This window comes from Rattus norvegicus, chromosome 14, assembly GCF_021556685.1.
Source record: "Rattus norvegicus strain SHRSP/BbbUtx chromosome 14, alternate assembly SHRSP_T2T, whole genome shotgun sequence".
In the NCBI taxonomy this organism is placed as follows: domain Eukaryota; kingdom Metazoa; phylum Chordata; class Mammalia; order Rodentia; family Muridae; genus Rattus; species Rattus norvegicus.
Window position 1 is genome coordinate 4,448,227 of NC_141547.1, and position 20,993 is coordinate 4,469,219.

The 20,993-nt window shown below is 43.7% G+C and overlaps 1 pseudogene across 1 annotated transcript in view; it reads left to right on the forward strand.

Annotated features, from left to right (window-relative positions):
- The first annotated feature begins 309 nt into the window (after positions 1–309).
- The window catches only part of Gbp6-ps3 (guanylate binding protein 6, pseudogene 3), a 186,684-nt pseudogene continuing 166,000 nt past the window's right edge, over positions 310–20,993 (forward strand). The window contains exons 1-3 of the transcript XR_015637235.1: positions 310–376; positions 16,427–16,636; positions 18,626–18,753. The product of XR_015637235.1 is annotated as a guanylate binding protein 6, pseudogene 3, transcript variant X2 (transcript). The remainder of the gene's footprint in view (positions 377–16,426; positions 16,637–18,625; positions 18,754–20,993) is intronic.

A 20,993-nucleotide genomic window follows, 5' to 3' on the forward strand; every position in this document is an offset into this window, starting at 1 on the left:
GCTTTTTCTGTGCCAGGAAGCTGGAGAGGGGTTCCAAGGAAAGAGAATGTAAAGGTTTTCCAGGCGGAAGCTTGTGGCCCCTTGGCTGCAACAGAGTATCTCACTGGCTTTTCTCACAGCCAGCAACCTCTCACCTCCCCCTCCAGCCTTGTCTAAATTAGCAAGGCCTTGGTTTACTTTACTTTCCGTTTCGTTTTTGCTGCAGCAAGTGATTTTTTTTTCAGGGTGTATGGGGTGGGGGTGAGGGTGGTGGTTGTGGTGATGGGTGGTGGTCAGCTCACATAAAAGAGGAGCAAAGAGAGTGAGGGAGGAGAGCAGAAGTGAGCCAGAGGCAGCAGCAGAGGAGAGCTGCACTTGAACCTGTCTGTGGGACCAGGTATATTTACCAATCCTTTCTTTAACAAGCAACTTGGTCTGGATCTCCACTTGATTTCCAATTCAAAGTGGCAACCAGGGGAAGGGGAAGGGAGAAAGAGGAGGGACGGAGGGGGGGGGAGAGTGGGGAAGGAGGGCAGGGAGGCAGGGAGGCAGGGAGGCAGGTGGGCAGGGAGGCAGGGAGGCAGGGAGGCAGGGAGGCAGGTTATGTGCTCTCTGGTCTGCAGGGGTCTGTTGCTGGCTTTAGGTCTAGGAAAGTCAGTTTCTTTGTACAGATACAAAGTGGCAGCCTTACACTCCTGGCTGCCCTGCTCTGTTGGACGCTGTGGGAAGAGCGGTGGTCCAGCCTGGCTTGGATCACAGCAACAGCTCCTTGCCTTGGTTCACAGGCTACTGTAGTCAGAAGAATGTCTTTCTGTGGAGTAACTATGTGAGGAAAATTCAGCACAGGAGCATGGCAAATATCTGTTTGGAAATAAATTTAGTTTCTCTCTCACTGACTTTTTATTAAGCATAAGTAGACAGTCAAGTTCGCTGTTGATGTTTAGGTCGTATGCGCGACATAGAGACCAAGCAGGGCTCTGTGCATTTTGTTTGGGCTGCTTGTCTTATCTCATTCACGGGACTAAATGCAGAGAACTGGGTTTCTGGAATCCAGTGACGTCACCTGTATCTAACTTCTCTGGATTCTGAACATTCTCCTTCCTTGGCATGAAGTCCTCCTGCTCCTCTGGGACTGAGGGAAGGGCAGGGGAGGCAGGGCTACATGTTGTCTGCTCTGCAGGGGTCTGTGGCTGGCCTTAAGTCTATGAAGGTCTATGAAGTCGTGGGCAGTAGAATTTTACTTCTTTCTCTGGCTGACTAATATTCTATTGAGAGTGCTATCAGACTGAGCAAATGTATACATCTGTTGGTGGGGGGCTGGGCTGCTTCCACATTTTGGGTGTCGTGAGCACAGCTGCCATGATCATTACTGCTCAAAGTGAAAGAGTGTACCCCTAAACGGGGGACGTGTCTCTCTCTCCAATCGTGGGATGGGGTGCCCCCAGGAATCACGAGTAGCCATTCTTGATGTAACAGCAGGAGGTAGCTTTATTAACGAGATCCCGGGTCTTAGCGGGATCCCGGGTCGACACGTATCTCACACAGGAGACAGAGGAATCGACCCTGAGCCTCTTCAGGCAGGGGTTTATATAGGAGAAGCCAGGGGGTTTCGCGTGGTTATCAGCAAGGGAAATGGGTACAAGGTCTCATCTGCAAGCAGTACATGTAGGCTGGGGTGTTCTCAATATAGGAGAACGTCTTATCTTTATCTGTAGAGCAGGGAGTCATCTGTCCGGATGGCCCCCGACTCAAAGGAGATGGTGGCTGCCAGTCCCTGGAACAATCCCTCGACCTTGCTTTTAGGCTTGGCCGGGCACATCTCAGGCCAGCTCTGTCCTGCCCCCTTATCTGCTGTTCTTTTGCAGTTTTTATGAAGTTTTTATTTTAACTCTTCAGCTCCAAATGGTCCGGCAAGCCCTATAGTCTCCCTTAGGTAGTCCGGACCTTGTTTATGACTAACTTTTTGAAATTTAACTCTTCATTTCCCTCTACTTTTTGTGAATAGTTCTAATCTTAGAACTACATGATGAGTTCAGCATCTAGAGGCTCTTCACCCTGTACAGCCTGATACTGTTGTCTTAACATGAGGACATGTACAGCACTAATCCGTTCCCTGACAAAAGCTAAAAGGCAGGCGATTAATGATGCAGGGCCCAAAAGTGAGCAAAAGGAGGAGGATGATCAAGGGACCGGCTAAGGCTGACAACAGGGTGGTAAGCCATGGGGACCTATTGAACCAGCGTTGAAACCAGCTATCAGTGGCTTCTCGTTCTCGTCCTCTCTTGTCTAGCCTCTCTCTAAGTTTAGCCATAGAATCTTTAATGGTCCCTGAGTGATCGAGGTAAAAACAACATTTTTTTTTCTTCAAAGCAGCACATAGCCCTCTTTCTTTAAGGAAAATAGGTCTAATCTTCTCTTATTTTGAAGGACTACCTCTGAGAGGGAGGTTAGGTATTCTTGGAGGTTAGAGTCAATGGCAGTTCTGAATTCTCTATAAGCCTTGTATTGTAGGGCAACAGCAGATGTCCTTGTGCTGCCCTTGTAACACCTTAAATAGCCTTAAATAATTTTTAACTCTCTTTTGTGTCTTATTAAGTTTTTAGCATCAGGATTCTAATCTGGACACTATCTAAACCTATACACCAAGGTCATGACCAGCTTTTAGAACTTTTAAACTTATATAGATTGTGATTCCTGAGGCACAGTCTCAAGGAGTGTTAGGAGTACTAACATATGTAATGTTAAATCAAGCCTATCTCCTCACCTATCTCGATGGAACCCAGGGCAAACATGAAATTTTTGTTTCCAAAGCACACTCAAGTGAGCATTATAGCAACCTCCCAGTCACTTAAATCTAGGGAGCTTTTTGAAGATCTGGGTGTCTCTCTAGGTCCCAGCTTTTAGCCCCAACAGCTAGTATGCTGTTGGTGAGGGCTGGGACTTGATGGCTGTCAGGGTGGTCAGTAGCACCAGGTACGGTCCTTTCTAGGGAGGCTCGAGTGTCTGGGCTCAGTGTAGCTGTAGTCTCCGACCTGGAACTGATGAAATGTCTCAGGAGTCCCCAGGCATAGGCTGCTGTCAGCTGTGAGCAGATTTCTTTCTGTATCACCTGTAGGTCTTTTAGCTTGGCATACAAATCATTATTACTATGACATGTTGGTTCAGTAACAACATCTAATACAGTCAGGGGAGCTGAGGCCCCATATAAGATCTCAAAGGGGGTAAAGCTGAGTCTGGAAGGGGTATTTCTTGCTCTGAAGAGAGCAAGAGGGAAGGAGTGTCACCCAGTCTGCGCCAGTCTCCATGGTCAATTTGAACCGGGTCTCTTTTAGTCTTATTTTTTTATTCTACCTGTCCTGAACTTTGAGGTCTGTAAATATAATGTAATTTCCAATCGACCTCTAAATACATGGCCACACCCTGGCTTACCTTGGCAATGAAAGTAGGGCCGTTGTCTGACCAGATTACCTTGGGCATTCTAGACCTGGGGAAGATTTCTTCCAGTATCTTTTTGATGATTGTAGAGGCCGTCTCTCGTTTGGTGAGGAAAGCTTCTATCTATTCCTGAAAAAGTATCTACAAGCACTAGGAGACACTTGTGATCATATTTTTCTGGTTTTGTCTCAGTGAAGTTCACTTCGACTTTTTACTAAACTCTCTAGGTCTCTTTGTCCTGTTTGTTTGTTAAGTATTTACTTATTGACATACCTTATATTTTTTACTGTCTCTCTGGCTAAAATCTTAAAGTCTATTATATATATTTAACTATTTGGACAAACTTTTTATCTCTTAAATGAGTCCATTTCTGTATTTGGCAAAGTGAGTCTTTTTTTTTGTTCTCTGAGGAGTATAGCTTTCTCAAGTGTGTCATTGTCTTTTTTTTTTTTTAAAGCAATTTGGGCCTTTTCTTCTGTTGTACATTTTAAGTGAGGCCATCCCTTAGTCCAATCCCAGTTCCCAGTGGCTGTCTCTTGTAGGCCTGTAACCAGGATAGGCTCCTGTATAGCCATTTCCCGAGCCACTTTATCTGCTTTGTTACTGTCCCATGCCACTGAATCTCTTCCTTCCTGATGTCCTGGGCAATGAATAGTACTCACAGTTGCTGGCTTCACCAGGGCATCTAAGAGATGGCAAAGGCATCTGCGGCACTGATGTGCTGGGGGGGTTGAGGTTCAGCCATCCCAGATGACATTGTGTTGTCCACCATGGCAGGACCCACTTATCTCTGACCTTCATGAAGGGAACTGTTCCCATCTGTAGACAAGGTAGCCTTGGCTTTCAGCAGGGGTCAATCAACCAGTCGCAGAGGTCTTTTCTCCACCCATGGGCTTCTGCCAGTACTTGACACTCATGTTGCAGTGGCTCCAGGTCAGGATTGGGCAGCAAGGTGACCAGATTGCCCCCAACAGGTGGAGAATCTAGTCCATGGCAGCTGACCAGTGGTCCCATCTTCTGGGACATTTCATTTAAAGGCAAAACATCAGCCACTCTACCACAGTTTAAGTCCTGGATTGGGTGATAATTGTTAGTGCCCAGCTGGCTGGAGTGATGTGTTCCAGGCAGAACAGGACTAAGCCACACATCTCCCAGCATCAGGTACTGGTGCACTGAGACAGGTCTTAAGCTCCACATACACAGTCTGCAGATATGCATATATATGGCCTCACCCAGCCATTTCAGTCTACGCAAGCCATTTTGGAGAGCAAATTTCTCAGAAGCAAGGGATAGGGGCAGTCAGGGATGACCATGAACAAGTGGGTTACCCAGCTCACGCCAAGGTCCACTGTTCTTCGGGCAGTCCATAAGTATTGTTTGTTGTCAGTAGCCCCTTGTACTCAAGGTCTTTGGATATTGGCCCACTGTGGGGGCATAGGAGCACAGAGCATTGGGTCCCTGGATCCACACTTCTCTTCTATCTCTGTACATAGCCAGCACTCTAGGACCAAGAAGCTCTCCAGTGGCCCCTCTTGTTCTTCTTGGGCAGTCCCTGACCCAGTGTCCTTTTTCTTTGTATTAGGCACATTGATCTTTAGCCAGGTATTCTCTTCTGTTACCAGGTACTATCTTCCTAGGTTCCCTAACTACTGTGGCCAGTATATGTTTCTCTCTTGTCTCTTATCTCTCTTTAGCTCTTTAACCTCCTCTTTTTGTCTCTTTTCTTCTCTAGCTTTCTGTTCTTTTTACCTTTTTTCTCTTTCTCTTCCACAGTCTCTCTCATATCTTCTGTATCTTCTTTTACAACTATTAGATGTTGTCCACTTAACCACACTTTAACTTTATTTTTTCTGTAACTTATACTAACTCTCAGCAACTTAGCTTAACCCTTTAAATTTCTGTAATTTTTTTCTTTATATCTTTTCCTTATCTTAGCCAGATTGGTGGGGCATTTTCTAGCCCCTCAGAGACCCACCCTTGGAGCCCGGCAGCAGACCTGGCACTCCCTACCTTTAGGCGTATTGGAGTTAACAGGCAGAAGTGAGGGCCTTCCATCCATGTCTGGAACATTCTTTCTGGCCTCCAGTAGGATTCTGTCTTTCCTCAGTAGTAAAGAAGACCTGTAACAGTTACTAACAAGCATCTCAAATGGGATGGTGAGAAAACAAGAGAATCTTGAGAATAGAGGTCTACTGAAGAGGGCAAACAGCATTTAGTCACACAGCTAAACCAGGAGGCCTTCTTGGACAAAATTGTACAAATAAGCACAAGCTTTGTCTATGAACCAGAAAGGCGAGCAGAGAGGCAGCCGATCTGTTATTGACTATCTCTCTAGACTTAGATTTTCTCTCAAGGAGTGTCTCTCTTCAGTGTCGGCTCCTTGGCTTTGCCTCTCAAGAGAACCAGCCTCCAAATGACACTAGGCTTCTAGTAACAACTAATAACAAAAGGATGGAGAGATGGTTAGAACCTGGGTGCTAGATGCCAGGTGGCTGACAAAAGAATTGTAACCAGTTTACCTGGGGCTATCAGGACCTCAGTAGTAGCCCTTTACCAAACTGTCTCACTGGGTTAAAGGCCCATGGAAAAGAAAACATTAATCCTGACCTTGGCCACCGCCAAAGCCTGAATTCTAAATCTTGACTGGCAAAACAAAACAAAATTCTTTACAGTTTGTTGTAGATTCTTTGAAACTATTTTAGGGGCTCTTTTTGTCCCCCAACTTGGGGCATTTTGACCACAGGGGCAGGAACTGGCTGCTGTGGAAATAGGATCAAAGGCACTCTCCATGTTAATGATGACCAACGAAAAAAGTAATTTAATGCTGAAGACTGACTCCTCTCTTGGAATAGGGCCAGCAGATAAGGCAGGCTTCCTTAAAGAACTTCTCTTGAAGAGTGCTCTCCTTCTGTGAGCAAATGTCAGAAATTCCTTTCTTGTTCTTGTTTTTCTTAGAGTCCTCTCCCACCTCGCTCTCAGCCTTTTCAGATAGTTCCTCCTGTAGCATTTCTAATGTAGCCTGTCCCTTTAAAGTTCTTTGCTCCCAAGCAAAATTTAAATCTTTCCCAGCTTATCACAGCTGTCTACCATGAGATTTCCAGAGACAGCGAACCAAGATATAGCAATTCACTAAGAAATCTCTCTATAGTGTTTCTTTTTACCTTAAGCCTTTTTCTTTTAAACAGTTCTTGAAGAGCCAGAAAAATTGGGTGAGACTTGGGAAGTCTCCATGCTCGCTGCAGCAGCTCCGCAGCCAGTTTCCCTTTCCCCTATTGTGTGGGCTGCGAGCACAAGCACAGATAAAACACTATGTTTTAAAAAATGAACGTTGGCTATCAACCAACACACCGCCACTAGAGCGGGGTCCACAAAATTAAATTCCTTACTCACTAAGCATTAAGGGGACCAAGTAAAACTCTTCGACGAGCAAAGCAAACAGTTCAAACACAATTGTCAGTCCAAGATTTCAAACACAGTCAGATCTTTTTGACTGCCAGTTGCCGGGTCCTCCCTACAAAGGCTGGCTCGCGGAACGTCTCTCACACGTCCCAGAACCTGCGCAATTGGGGCATCCCCCTGTGCGCTTTCAAAAAAAAATTTTAAGAAGGGTGGTTGTTTGGAGCAGGAATCCTGCATCTGCTCTCCGAGTAGGAATCCTGCATCTACTCCCTGAGTAGGAATCCTGCATCTACTCTCCGAGCAGGAATCCTGCATCTGCTCTCAGAGTAGGAATCCTGCATCTACTCTCAGGCGCCTATACAGGGTGGGAATCCTTCATCCACCCGAGTGCACTCAAACTTAAAACCGGTACCAAAAAAGACACAATTTACAGCACAAAAACCATGTACACTCACACACACACACACACACACACACACACAGTGGCCACTTTCCAGCACTCACACTAACGTTCCTCCAAGTGGCATTCGGGGTTCCAGGGGGGGGTCACACTCCGATCCCGGACGAGCCCCCATATGAAAGAGTATACCCCTAAACGGGGGACGTGTCTCTCTCTCCAATCGTGGGATGGGGTGCCCCCAGGAATCACGAGTAGCCATTCTTGATGTAACAGCAGGAGGTAGCTTTATTAACGAGATCCCGGGTCTTAGCGGGATCCCGGGTCGACACGTATCTCACACAGGAGACAGAGGAATCGACCCTGAGCCTCTTCAGGCAGGGGTTTATATAGGAGAAGCCAGGGGGTTTCGCGTGGTTATCAGCAAGGGAAATGGGTACAAGGTCTCATCTGCAAGCAGTACATGTAGGCTGGGGTGTTCTCAATATAGGAGAACGTCTTATCTTTATCTGTAGAGCAGGGAGTCATCCGTCCGGATGGCCCCCGACTCAAAGGAGATGGTGGCTGACAGTCCCTGGAACAATCCCTCGACCTTGCTTTTAGGCTTGGCCGGGCACGTCTCAGGCCAGCTCTGTCCTGCCCCCTTATCTGCTGTTCTTTTGCAGTTTTTATGAAGTTTTTATTTTAACTCTTCAGCTCCAAATGGTCCGGCAAGCCCTATAGTCTCCCTTAGGTAGTCCGGACCTTGTTTATGACTAACTTTTTGAAATTTAACTCTTCAAAAGGTCCATCCAAGTCCTTGTTTGCAAGTTTGTTTGTGTGTTGCATGTGGTCGGAGCTGTTAGATCAAGCATAACTATTCATTTTATCAGAAGCCAAGACTGTTTCCCACCAGGTAATACTCTGTGTTCTTAGCTGCACAGTTGCAGACACCTGAGATGTTTAAACCCTGGGTCCCATTTATTTGTTTTTGCTTTGTGCAGTTGCTGCCCTGGTGGGTGTGAAGTAACACCTTGTGGTTTGATTGATATTTCCTCTTTGTTTCTCAAAGCCACATTATAACATCCACTGGGCCTGAAGAATTATTGAGCAACAAAACCAAGAAGTTTTTAAAATAACTTCATCAGTGAATTAGCATAAGCAAAACTAAGCAAGCAATTTCAAATAAAAATGTATGTTAGTCCAAAGCAAGCCTCAGCCTCAGTGAGCTGTAAGAGGTCAAACCACACATGGTCACATGACTGTGGATTTTACACCAGGTCCCCGAGCCTGGCAAAACAGAAATCATGTAATGAAAATTCCTTCATTTTACTTCTGTGTTTCCCTAATAAAGCCTGACTGACATTTCATCCTGGGAACATGGACGCTTCACCTTTCACTCTGGTATTTCCCAACTTATACATTGTAACATTTTTTTATCGTTATTAACTTGACTATTTCTTGTTTACATTTCTATTGTTATTCCCCTTCCCTGTTTCCAGGCCAACATCCCCCTAAAACCTCCCCCGCTTCCCTTCTATATGGGCTTCCCCTCCCCATCCTCCCCCTTTATCACCTTCCCCCCAACAATCACGTTCACTGGGGGTTCAATCTTGGCAGGACCAAGGGCTTCCCCTTCCAATGGTGCTCTTCCTAGGCTATTCATTGCTACCTATGATGTTGGAGCCCAGGGTCAGTCCATGTATAGTCTTTGGGTAGTGGCTTAGACCCTGGAAGCTCTGGTTGCTTGGCATTGTTGTACATATGGGGTTTCGAGCCCCTTCACACTCTTCCAGTCCTTTCTCTGATTCCTTCAACGGGGGTCCTATTCTCAGTTCAGTGGTTTGCTGCTGGCATTCGCCTCTGTATTTGCTGTATTCTGGGTGTGTCTCTCAGGAGAGATCTATATCTGGTTCCTGTCGGCCTGCACTTCTTTGCTTCATCCATCTTATCTAGTTTGGTGGCTGTATATGTATGGGCCACATGTGGGGCAGGCTCTGAATGGGTATTCCTTCTGCCTCTGTTCTAAACTTTGCCTCCCTATTCCCTGCCAAGGGTATTCTTGTTCCCCTTTTAAAGAAGGAGTGAAACATTCACATTTTGGTCATCCGTCTTGAGTTTCATGTGTTCTGTGCATCTAGGGTAATCAAGCATTTGGGATTGAAAGACCCCCGGAGTGGGGAGACCCTCACTCAAGTCTCGTGATGACTCAACCCCCCAAGAACTCACACAAGACCGTCCTTGTTGTAATTACATGAGGTTTATCGATAGCAACCAGTGCACTGGGGTCGAGACTCTTATCCCACGCAGGGGCAGTGGAGTTCGACCCCGAGAAGCTGTGAGAAGAGGTATTTAAAGGGAGAAACCACAACCTGAGGGGGCAGGGATGGCATCATAGAACAACAGTGAAAAATCACAAGGAAGAACTCTCAGTCTCCCAAGATTGTTTCCTAGGAGAAGCTGTCTCCTACTTCTCAGATTGTTTAACTTCATGGTCCGCTAGTTCTTAGGAGATGTTGTTTCCTGCTTCTCAAGATTGTTCTCTAAGATTTATGGTCAGCTAGTTTCTGGGAGAAAGCTGTTGAGCTGGCCAATGTAATTATCTATTCTATAGCCCTAGGAGAGGCTTCTTAGAACATACAATTCTGGGGCCTAACCTGTTTTCTTTTTCTGCTCTAAACTTTGTGTCTAGGGGGGCAACTTTAAAACTTTTATCTTTCAGGATAATAGCCACTTATCAATGAGTGCATACCATGTGTGTTTTTCTGTGATTGGTTTACCTCACTCAGGATGATATTTTCCAGTTCCATCCATTTGCCTATGAATTTCATAAAGTCATTGTTTTTGATAGCTGAGTAATATTCCATTGTGTAGATGTACCTCATTTTTTGTATCCATTCCTCTGTTGAAGGGCATCTGGGTTCTTTCCAGCTTCTGGCTATTATAAATAAGGCTGCTATGAACATAGTGGAGCATGTGTCCTTGTTGTATGTTGGAACATCTTTTGGGTATATGCCCAGGAGTGGTATAGCTGGGTCCTCAGGGAGTACTATGTCCACTTTTCTGAGGAACTTCCAGACTGATTTCCAGAATGGTTGTACCAGCTTGCAATCCCACTAACAATGGAGGAGTGTTCCTCTTTCTCCACATCCTTGCCAGCATTTGCTGTCACCTGAGGTTTTGATCTTAGCCATTCTCACTGGTGTGAGGTGAAATCTCAGGGTTGTTTTGATTTGCATTTCACTTATGACTAAAGATGTTGAACATTTCTTTAGGTGTTTCTCAGCCATTCGGCATTCCTCAGCTGTGAATTCTTTGTTTAGCTCTGAACCCCATTTTTTAATAGGGTTATTTGTCTCCCTGCAGTCTACTTCTTGAGTTCTTTGTATATTTTGAATATAAGCCCTCTATCTGTTGTAGGATTGGTAAAGACCTTTTCCCAATCTGTTGGTTGCCATTTTGTCCTAACAACAGTGTCCTTTGCCTTAAAGAAGCTTTGCAGTTTTATGAGATCCCATTTGTCGATTCTTGATCTTAGAGCATAAACCATTGGTGTTTTGTTCAGGAAATTTTCTCCAGTGCCCATGTGTTTGAGATGCTTCCCCACTTTTTCTTCTATTAGTTTGAGGGTATCTGGTTTGATGTGGAGATCCTTGATCCACTTGGACTTAAGCTTTGTACAAGGTGATAAGCATGGTTCGATCTGCTTTCTTCTACATGCTGACCTCCAGTTGAACCAGCACCATTTGCTGAAAATGCTATCTTTTTTTTTCCATTGGATGTTTTTGGCTCCTTTGTCAAAAATCAAGTGACCATAGGTGTGTGGGTTCATTTCTGGGTCCTCAATTCTATCCCACTGGTCTATCTGTCAGTCTCTGTACCAATACCATGCAGTTTTCATCACTATTGCTCTGTAATAATCCTTGAGTTCAGGGATAGTGATTCCCCCTGAAGTCCTTTTATTGTTAAGCATAGTTTTAGCTATCCTGGGTTTTGTGTTATTCCAGATGAATTTGCAAATTGTTCTGTCTAAGTCTCTGAAGAATTAGATTGGTATTTTGATGGGGATTGCATTGAATCTGTAGATTGCTTTTGGTAAAATGGCCATTTTTACTATATTAATCCTGCCATCCATGAGCATGGGAGATCTTTCCATCTTCTGAGGTCTTCTTCAATTTCTTTCCTCAGAGGCTTGAAGTTCTTATCATACAGGTCTTTTACTTGCTTGGTTAAAGTCACACCGAGGTACTTTATATTATTTGGTACTATTATGAAGGGTGTCATTTCCCTAATTTCTTCCTCGTCTTGTTTCTCTTTGGTGTAGAGGAAGGCTACTGATTTATTTGAGTTAATTTTATACCCAGCCACTTTGCTGAAGGTATTTATCAGGTTTAGTAGTTCTCTGGTGGAACTTTTGGGATCACTTCAATATACTATCATATCATCTGCAAATAGTTATATTTTGACTTCTTCTTTTCCAGTCTGTATCCCTTGATCTCCTTTTGTTGTCTGATTGCTCTGGCTAGAACTTCAAGAACTATATTGAATAAGTAGGGAGAGAGTGGGCAGCCTTGTCTAGGCCCTGATTTTACTGGGAGTGCTTCAAGTTTCTCTCCATTTAGTTTAATATTAGCTACTGGTTTTCTGTATATGGCTTAAACTATGTTTAGGTATGGGCCTTAAATTCCTATTCTTTCCAGGACTTTCATCATGAAGGGGTGTTGAATTTTGTCAAATGCTTTCTCATCATCTAATGAAATGATCATGTGGCTTTGTTCTTTCAGTTTGTTTATATAATGGATTACGTTAATGGTTTTCCATATATTAAACCACTCCTGCATGCTTAGGATGTAGCCTACTTGATCATGATGGATGATTGTTTTGATGTGCTCTTGGATTCGGTTTGCCAGAATTTTATTGAGTATTTTTGCGTCAATATTCATAAGGGAAATTGGTCTGAAGTTCTCTTTCTTTGTTGGGTCTTTGTGTAGTTTAGGTATAAGAGTAATTGTGGCTTCATAGAAGGAAATCGGTAGCGCTCCATCTGTTTCAATTTTGTGGAATAGTTTGGATAGTATTGGTATGAGGTCTTTTATGAAGGTCTGATAGAATTCTGCACTAAACCCGTCTGGACCTGGGCTCTTTTTGGTTGGGAGAACTTTAATGACTGCTTCTATTTCGTTAGGAGTTATGGGGTTGTTTAACTGGTTTATCTGTTCCTGATTTAACTTCGGTACCTGGTATCTGTCTAGGAAATTGTCCATTTCCTGCAGATTTTCAAGTTCTGTTGAATATAGGCTTTTATAGTAAGATCTGATGATTTTTTGAATTTCCTCTGATTCTGTAGTTATGTCTCCCTTTCCATTTCTGATTTTGTTAATTTGTACACACTCTCTGTATCCTCTTGTTAGTCTGGCTAAGGGTTTATCTATCTTGTTGATTTTCTCAAAGGACCAACTTTTGGTTCTGTTGATTCTTTGTATGGTCCTTTTTGTTTCTACTTGGTTGATTTCAGCTCTGAGTTTGATTATTTCCTGCCTTCTTCTCCTCCTGGGTGTATTTGCTTATTTTTGTTCTAGAGCTTTTAGGTGTGCTGTTAAGCTGCTGATATATGCTCTCTCCTGTTTCTTTCTGCAGGCACTCAGAGCTATGAGTTTTCCTCTTAGCAAAGCTTTCATTGTGTTCCATAAGTTTGGGTATGTTGTACCTTCATTTTCATTACATTCTAAGAAGTGTTTAATTTCTTTCTTTATTTCTTCCTTGACCAGGTTATCATTGAGTAGAGCACTGTTCAACTTCCATGTATATGTGGGCATTCTTCCCTTATTGTTATTGAGGACCAGCTTTAGCCCATGGTGGTCTGATAGGACGCATGGGATTATTTCTATCTTTCTGTATCTGTTGAGGCCTGTTTTATGACCAATTATATGGTCAATTTTGGAGAAAGTACCATGAGGTGGTGAGAAGAAGGTATATCCTTTTGTTTTAGGATAGAATGTTCTGTAAATATCTGTTAAGTCCATTTGGTTCATCATTTCTCTTAGTCTGTCTATGTCTCTGTTTAATTTCTGTATCCATGATCTGTCCATTGATGAGAGTGGGGTGTTGAAATCTCCTACTATTATTGTGTGAGGTGCAATGTGTGCTTTGAGCTTTAGTAAAGTAACTTTTATGTAAGTAGGTGCCCTTGTATTTGGAGCATAGATAGTTAGGATTGAGAGTTCATGTTGGTGGATTTTTCCTTTGATGAATATGAAGTGTCCTTCCTTATCTCTTTTGATGACTTTTAGTTGAAAATTGATTTTGTTCGATATTAGAATGGCTACTCCAGCTTGCTTCTTCAGGCCATTTGCTTGGAAAGTTGTTTTCCACCCTTTCACTCTGAGGTAGTGTCTGTCTTCGTCTCTGAGGTGTGTTTCCTGTAGGCAGCAGAATGCAGGGTCCTCGTTGCGTATCCAGTTTGTTAATCTATGTCTTTTTATTGGAGAGTTGAGACCATTGATGTTGAGGGATATTAAGGAATAGTAATTATTGCTTCCTGTTATATTCATATTGCATGTGAGATTATGTTTGTGTGCTTTTCTTCTCTTTGTTTTGTTGCCAAGACGATTAGTTTCTTGCTTTTTCTAGGGTGCAGCTTGCCTCCTTATGTTGGGCTTTACCCTTTATTATCCTTTGTAGCGCTGGATTTGTAGAAAGATATTGTGTAAGTTTGGTTTTGTCATGGAATATCTTGGTTTCTCCATCTGTGTTAATTGAGAGTTTTGCAGGATATAGTAACCAGGGCTGGCATTTGTGTTTTCTTAGGGTCTGTATGACATCTGTCCAGGATCTTCTGGCTATCATAGTCTCTGGTGAGAAGTCTGGTGTGATCCTGATAGGTCTGCCTTTATATGTTACTTGACCTTTTTCCCTTACTGCTTTTAATATTCTTTCTTTATTTTGTGCATTTGGTGTTTTGACAACTATGTGACGGGAGGAGTTTCTTTTCTGGTCCAATCTGTTTGGAGTTCTGTAGGCTTCTTGTATGTTTATGGGCATCTCTTTCATAGGTTAGGGAAGTTTTGTTCTATGATTTTGTTGAAGATATTTACTGGTCCTTTGAGCTGGGAGTCTTCACTCTCTTCTATACCTATTATCCTTAGGTTTGATCTTTTCATTGAGTCCAGGATTTGCTGTATGTTTTGGACCAGTAGCTTTTTCCGTTTTACATTATCTTTGACTGTTGTGTCGATGATTTCTATGGAATCTTCTGCTCCTGAGATTCTCTCTTCTATCTCTTGTATTCTGTTTGTGATGTTTATATCTTTCCTTATCCAGGGTTGTTTCCCTGTGTCCTTTCTTTATTGCTTCTATTTCCATTTTCAATTCCTTTACCCGTTTGATTGTGTTTTCATGGAATTCTTTCAGGGATTTTTGTGATTCCTCTCTATAGGCTTCTACTTGTTTATGTTTTTCTGCGTTTCTCTAAGGGAGTTCTTCATGTCTTTCTTGAAGTCCTCCATCATCATGATCAAATGTGATTTTAAATCTAGATCTTGCTTTTCTGGTGTGTTTGGATATTCATTGTTTGCTTTGGTGGGAGAATTGTGCTCCATTGATGCCATGTAGTCTTGGTTTCTGGTGCTTGGGTTCCTGCGCTTGCCTCTCACCATCAGGTTGTCTCTGGTGTTACCTTGTTCTGCTATTTCTGACAGTGGCTAGATCATCCTATAGGCCTGTGTGTCAGGAGTGCTGTAGACCTGTTTTCCTGTTTTCTTTCAGCCAGTTATAGGAACAGAGTGTTCTGCTTTTGGGCGTGTAGTCTTTCCTGTCAACTGGTCTTCAGCTGTTCCTGTGGGCCTGTGTCCTGAGTCCACCAGGCAGGTTGCTTGGAGCAGAAAAGTTGGTCTTACCTGAGGTCCTGCGGCTGAAGTTGCTCGTGGGTGGCTGCTTTTGAGCTCTCCGTGAGGGCGGCAACCAGGAGGGCCTGCGCTGCCTTTTCCCGGGGCCCCCCTTGCACCGGGGTCCCAGATGGTATTAGGGGTTTTCCTCTGGAGTCAGAAATGTGGGCAGAGTGTAGTCTCTTCTGGCTTCCCAGGCGTGTCTGCCTCTCTGAAGGTTTAGCTCTTCCTCCCACGGGATTTGGGTGCAGAGTACTGTTGACCGGTTCCCTTCAGGTCTGGGTGGTGTCTCACATTGTTTCTTTTTCAAATAATTTTTTTCTACACTTTAGAGTTTTCTTCTACAAGGTAATATAGAATATTATCTTGTGTGATTATGGACGTTTGTAAACCTTCTTTGCAGAAATATCTAACCCAGTGCTTTTCTCATTTTAAAACTGAGTTGTCTGTGATCAATCATACAGCTACGTTGTTTAAGATGGAAATCCTTTATCACATGTGCGATTTATAAGTGCTCATCACCCGTTCTTGGGTTGCTGTTCTACTCTCTTTATAGAATCATTTGATGCACAAAAGTTCTCAATTTTACAAAGTGGATCTTTTTTCTACTTGTTTGCTCATGTTGAGATTTGTTTTCATGTTCAAGATATAATCCCTACTTGAAATCCAAGTTAGGTAAAACTGAGACCAGGTTAGCCCCAGGTTAGCCTGTTGCAATTAAGCTCTTAATTGCTTCCTGCAGACAGAACCTATGTCAGGTGGGGTGGAGGTAGAAAGTAAAAAGTCAAACAAATGCACATGTAATTCCCACCCTTTATTCAGCTGCATATCTCAGTGTTTGTGTAATTCATGGGTGTCTTTCAAATACTTATTTTCAGCCATTTTAAAATCTATTCATGGAGAGACCGAGGGCTTAGAGTCCACTAATCTGCCATTTTGCTTGGTTGTTATTGTTTTTGGGAACTTGCTTTTCTCACTTATAGCATGGGTGCAATAATCCGTAACTTGGAAGGACTTCCAGGTTTTTCAAGGTCACATGCTAAAGGTGTTCATACAGGACTTAGCACATATCATAGAGTGACCCTGATGAAGGCCACTATTGTTTGGATTTTATTACATTGAATTAAAACCTTATGGATGAGAGCAGCCCATGTATTATCAAAGCTTCTTTAGAACTTGGAAGAATAATGAAGAAAGAAGAAGGCCCTCCGTACAAGGGAACGGGAGGTTGCTCGCTGCCCTGTGAGGGTACACGCTGCCAACAGGAAACCTACAAAGGTCACCAGTCCTAGCCGCTGTGCCGTTGGGTGGCTGTGAGGAGGAGTATGACTTTACACTCTTTCTCCTATCCTAGATTGGTCTGGAGGTTAGCAGGTTGCTATGATCCAACCACAAATTGCTCCCATTTGTCTGGTGGAAAACCACATTGAATGGCTGTCAGTGAACCAGAAAGCCATAGAGATTCTGGACAAGATTTCTCAGCCAGTGGTAGTCGTGGCTATTGTTGGATTGTATCGTACAGGGAAGTCCTATTTGATGAACCGTCTGGCGGGACAGAATCGCGGTGAGTGGCACGCTGGGTACCAGCCAAAGGTTTGACTGTCTCTGTCATATTTCCTTAATTCTTACTCCCAATTATAATGGAGGGCAGCGAAACTCCTGTCAGCAAATCCACCCTCTTGCGATAATTTGCAACCCTTAATTACTGCTCCACAATCATCTTCCCTGAGCTCTTCCCTTCCGTTCTGTTAAAGGAAGTCTCCCCTACCAGTGCTCAAGCTGGGCCCTTTTCTGACGCCCTAAACAGTGGGATCCTGCGCCTCAGTCTCCTGTCTCATACAGTGAGCCTGGTGCCCGAGAAGATCTGACGCTCTTTGATTTGCCTTCAGTGGGCGCCAGGCGTGCGTATGGTGCACCTACACACATGCAGGCAAAATTCTCATACTCATAAGAAGAAATAAGTAACTCTTAAAAATCGTTTATTTAGAAATAAATAGGTCTTGGGAAAAAAACTTTAAAGAGGACTATATATCCTTTTATAGCTGCACACTTCTGACTTTAATCATTCTGAATGCAAAAACTATCATAATTATTTCCTTTTTTGTCAGCGCCTGTACCGACACGGTACCGAGAATCGGGCGAAAGCCTGTGGGATTAAAGAAACACACACACACACACACACACACACACACAGGTTATTGTGTCAAGCCAGGAGAGGAAGAGAGAGAGAGAGACAGAGAGAGAGAGAGAGAGAGAGAGAGAGAGAGAGAGAGGAAGAGCAGAAGAATTGCCTGTAGCTTTATTCACCACTTATATACCTGAGTCTCCAGGTAGAAAATATCTGGGAAGCACAGTAGGAAACCCTGGCTCTTGACTTTGGTAACAAAAGAGGGACTAAGAATCCTGAATTAATTAGGGAGAAATCTGAGAAGACCAGCCTAAATCTCCAGGATAAAGGCTGAGGAAGCAAAAGGCAGAAGTAAATTGACCACCACCCAGGTGTGGCCCAGGTGTGTGGGTTCCACATGCATCAGCCGGGCTCAGCTGAGGTCATGCAGTGGAGACACCGGGTGTTTACTGCGGAGATACTTGGTCTTTTCTTCCTGTTCCATAAATTCATGGGAGAGGCTTGTCCAACAATCTCATGACTTTATGGCAATAATCTTAACTGTGGCCATACAGTCACAAAGTGGCCAGGCCCAAATCCAATATGGTTCCCTACACCTTTTTTTATTTTTCTCATGTGTCTCTGCCTTGGAGTCCATGCCATTTTCCCACCATTTGTAAAAGTACTTTTAGTTTGTTTTGTATTTATTTATTTATTTACTAATTTATTTTTGAGACTGCCATGTTGGTTGGCCTGGTTCTAGGTATGAGGTCCTAGTGGCTCTCAAACTACTGGCAATCCTCCTGCGTGAGTCTCCTGCCAATAAGGATTCCAGGTGTATATAACCATGGCTGTTACAAACACTCTCCGTGCAGTTGCCCTTGCGCTCCCCGTTTTCTGCCTTGTGGGTGCCTGTTTGTTTCCATCTGGAGCCGTTGCGTGGCATCCTTCTCATATTAAATGTTCACTATAGCTTGACATGGATGATGTGTAAAGGAATTCCTTCTCGAGGGGAGATGGGGCACTGTTTCAAGTGGCGAGGCACTCACAGCACTCATCCATCCATTCTACTGCTTACATCCGCTCGTCGCGGGCCTAGCTCCCTCTTTGTACTTCTTCCTCAGCTGTGACTAAAACACCCGAAAAGAAACACTGATGGAAAGGCACTTATCTTGACATGGTTTGGGAGATTTCACTCAACATTCTTGGTTCATTCATCTTGGGACCCGCTGCTCGGAAGAAGGAGGCAGAAACTGAGGAAGGGACCGAGCTCTAACCTTCAAAACCCGTTCTGTAGTTACCGGCATCCTCGACTAGGCTTCAACTCCTAAGACCTTCAGATTTCTTCACAACAGTGTTGGCTGCAGGGCACTGACGTTTTACCACACAAGGCTCCCTGTGCAGGACATTCACAACCTGACCTTAATCCTCCTCTCTTCCCTTCAGGCTTCCCTCTGGGCTCCACCGTGCAGTCGCAGACCAAGGGCATCTGGATATGGTGCGTGCCACACCCCACCAAGCCAAAGCACACCCTGGTCCTTCTGGACACGGAGGGCCTAGGGGATGTGGAAAAGGTAGAATCAGGCTGTGACTGGCGCTTTTGACCTCTTGATATATACCTGTATGATCTCTTTGTGAATTCTTGAAAAACCCCCAGAGAGGACCTTTCCCTCAGGAGGAGTCCCAAGCGCCCAATGACCGAGCTGAGTCCACTCGGATGCAATCAGCAAGAGGGTTTATTGGAAAACACAGGTACCTGCGGGCACACAGTCTCTTCGGAGGACTTGCGCGCCTAGCAGCTCCAGCATGGGGCTTTTATAGGGTTTGGGGAAGCAGAAGCGGGCATACAGAAGCAGATGCATAGTTACGGGGATTGGTGGATTCAAACGAGGCACATAGACATGTTCACATATGATTGGCTATTTCACATGATGAGGTAATAAGGTATAGCTACACACATTGGCAGGTTTGGGGCGTCCTGGATGTCAGGGGCTGGGGGCTTATCTCTTCCTGCCAGGTGGACTGTGAGTCAGATCCGGTACTCCTGGTCTGTTCTGCATTCCTTTCCCTTTATGGTCTGTTAGTTCTAGCGGCAGGGCAGGGCTGCCTGGACTTGCTTTTCACAATGTTTAGTCCTGAGTCTGTGAACCCTTCCAACTCCATATTTTTAAACCCCAAATCTGTATAATTTTCCCTTCATTCTGACTGAACTGCAGCAGGTGGGATAAACAGTGCTCTATCTAGACTTCACTCTCAGATAAGGTTAGGTGTACCCTAATAGGCAAAATATGCTTTCATTTCTTGCCACTTGGGGGAATATTTGATTCAGTTTGACAGAAGTTTATTCAACAGTTAAAATTCCTGGATTCTAGGCATAGTAGTTAGATTTTAGTGAAAAAAAAAAAAGGTTCTTCCTTCCAAGAACCTTCCTAACCTTACTGAGAATCCTGAAAGACCCCCAGAGTGGAGAGACCGCAACCCAAGCCTCAGGATGATGCGACCCCTCAAGAACTCAGGAGAGATTGATCTTGATGCAATCAACAAGAGATTTATTGATAGGGATGACAGAAACCAGTTCACTGGGGTGGAGACTCGTATCCCAGGCAGGGGTAGAGGAGTTTGACCTCGAATGGTTGAAAGAAGGGGTATTTAAAGGAAAAACCATACCGAATCACAAGGAAGAACCTCCTGTTTCTCATAATTGTTACCAAATCACAAGGAAGAACCTCCTGTTTCTCATGATTGTTCTTTAAGATTTTAATCTAACTTTATGGTTAGATTTAATGTGGTTTAATGTTTTATTTTAAATTAGATTTGCCCATTGCTTTGTTGTTAGAATTGTTGTTTGGTAGGTTTCTCTGTGTTGCCCTGGCTGTCTTAGAACTCATTCTGTAGAGCAGGCTGGCCTATATCGCAGAGATCCACCTTCCTCTGCCTCCAGAAGGCTGGGATTAAAGTCATGTGCCACCATTGCCTGTCCATAAAATTCCTTGTGCCCGTCATGCCTGTTGTCGGGAAGTAGGCTCCAGTATTGTTGCTGTGGTTTATTTTCTCTACCCTGAGCAGTGCTGGGAATTCAGCCCGCAATAGGATGCCTGCTTTACAAATCCATATGTCAGTATGTAAAACATATTCACTCCCACAATTGCATACAAAACATGACAAAGAAACAAAACAACGGGTGGAAACAAAGTAACAACTTCCTGGAAAGATCCTGACTTTTATTTCAGCAACTAAATATAAATGTATTTAATTAGGTAAATATTTAGAAAATCATTAAAGAGGATAACTGAGAGTGGATAACAACTTCCAAAAGATAAACAACTGAAGGAAATAAGCCAAAGATAACAGCATATAGTGGATGAGTAATAAATACTGAATTTCACAAGATAGAAATTTTAGAAAAGTTTGTACATAACTCTTTAAAAATTCAGGAGAAAGCATCTACAACTGACTAAATGAACTGAAACATAAACTACCAGGGTTTCAAAGTCAACATGATGTAAGTTATTGCTCTCAGAAAAGAATCAAAAAGAATTGTGATGACCTCACTTGCATGACCTCCAGGATGTGACTGAGAGATCAAATAAGAGTGTTTTTTATTAGAATATGAAAGACCCCCTCCCAGAAAGGGAATTGTACAAGCCCAAGGCCCTCAACTATAGAAGTAAAAAGTAAGTTTTTAGATATGTGGGACAAGCTGACCCATCATTTAGACGAAACAGACCAGAAAAGAAAACAAAATGCAGAAACCAGACTAAATTATGGACATTGTTCCATGGGCCACCTGGCAGGAAAAAGAAACAATCCCTGA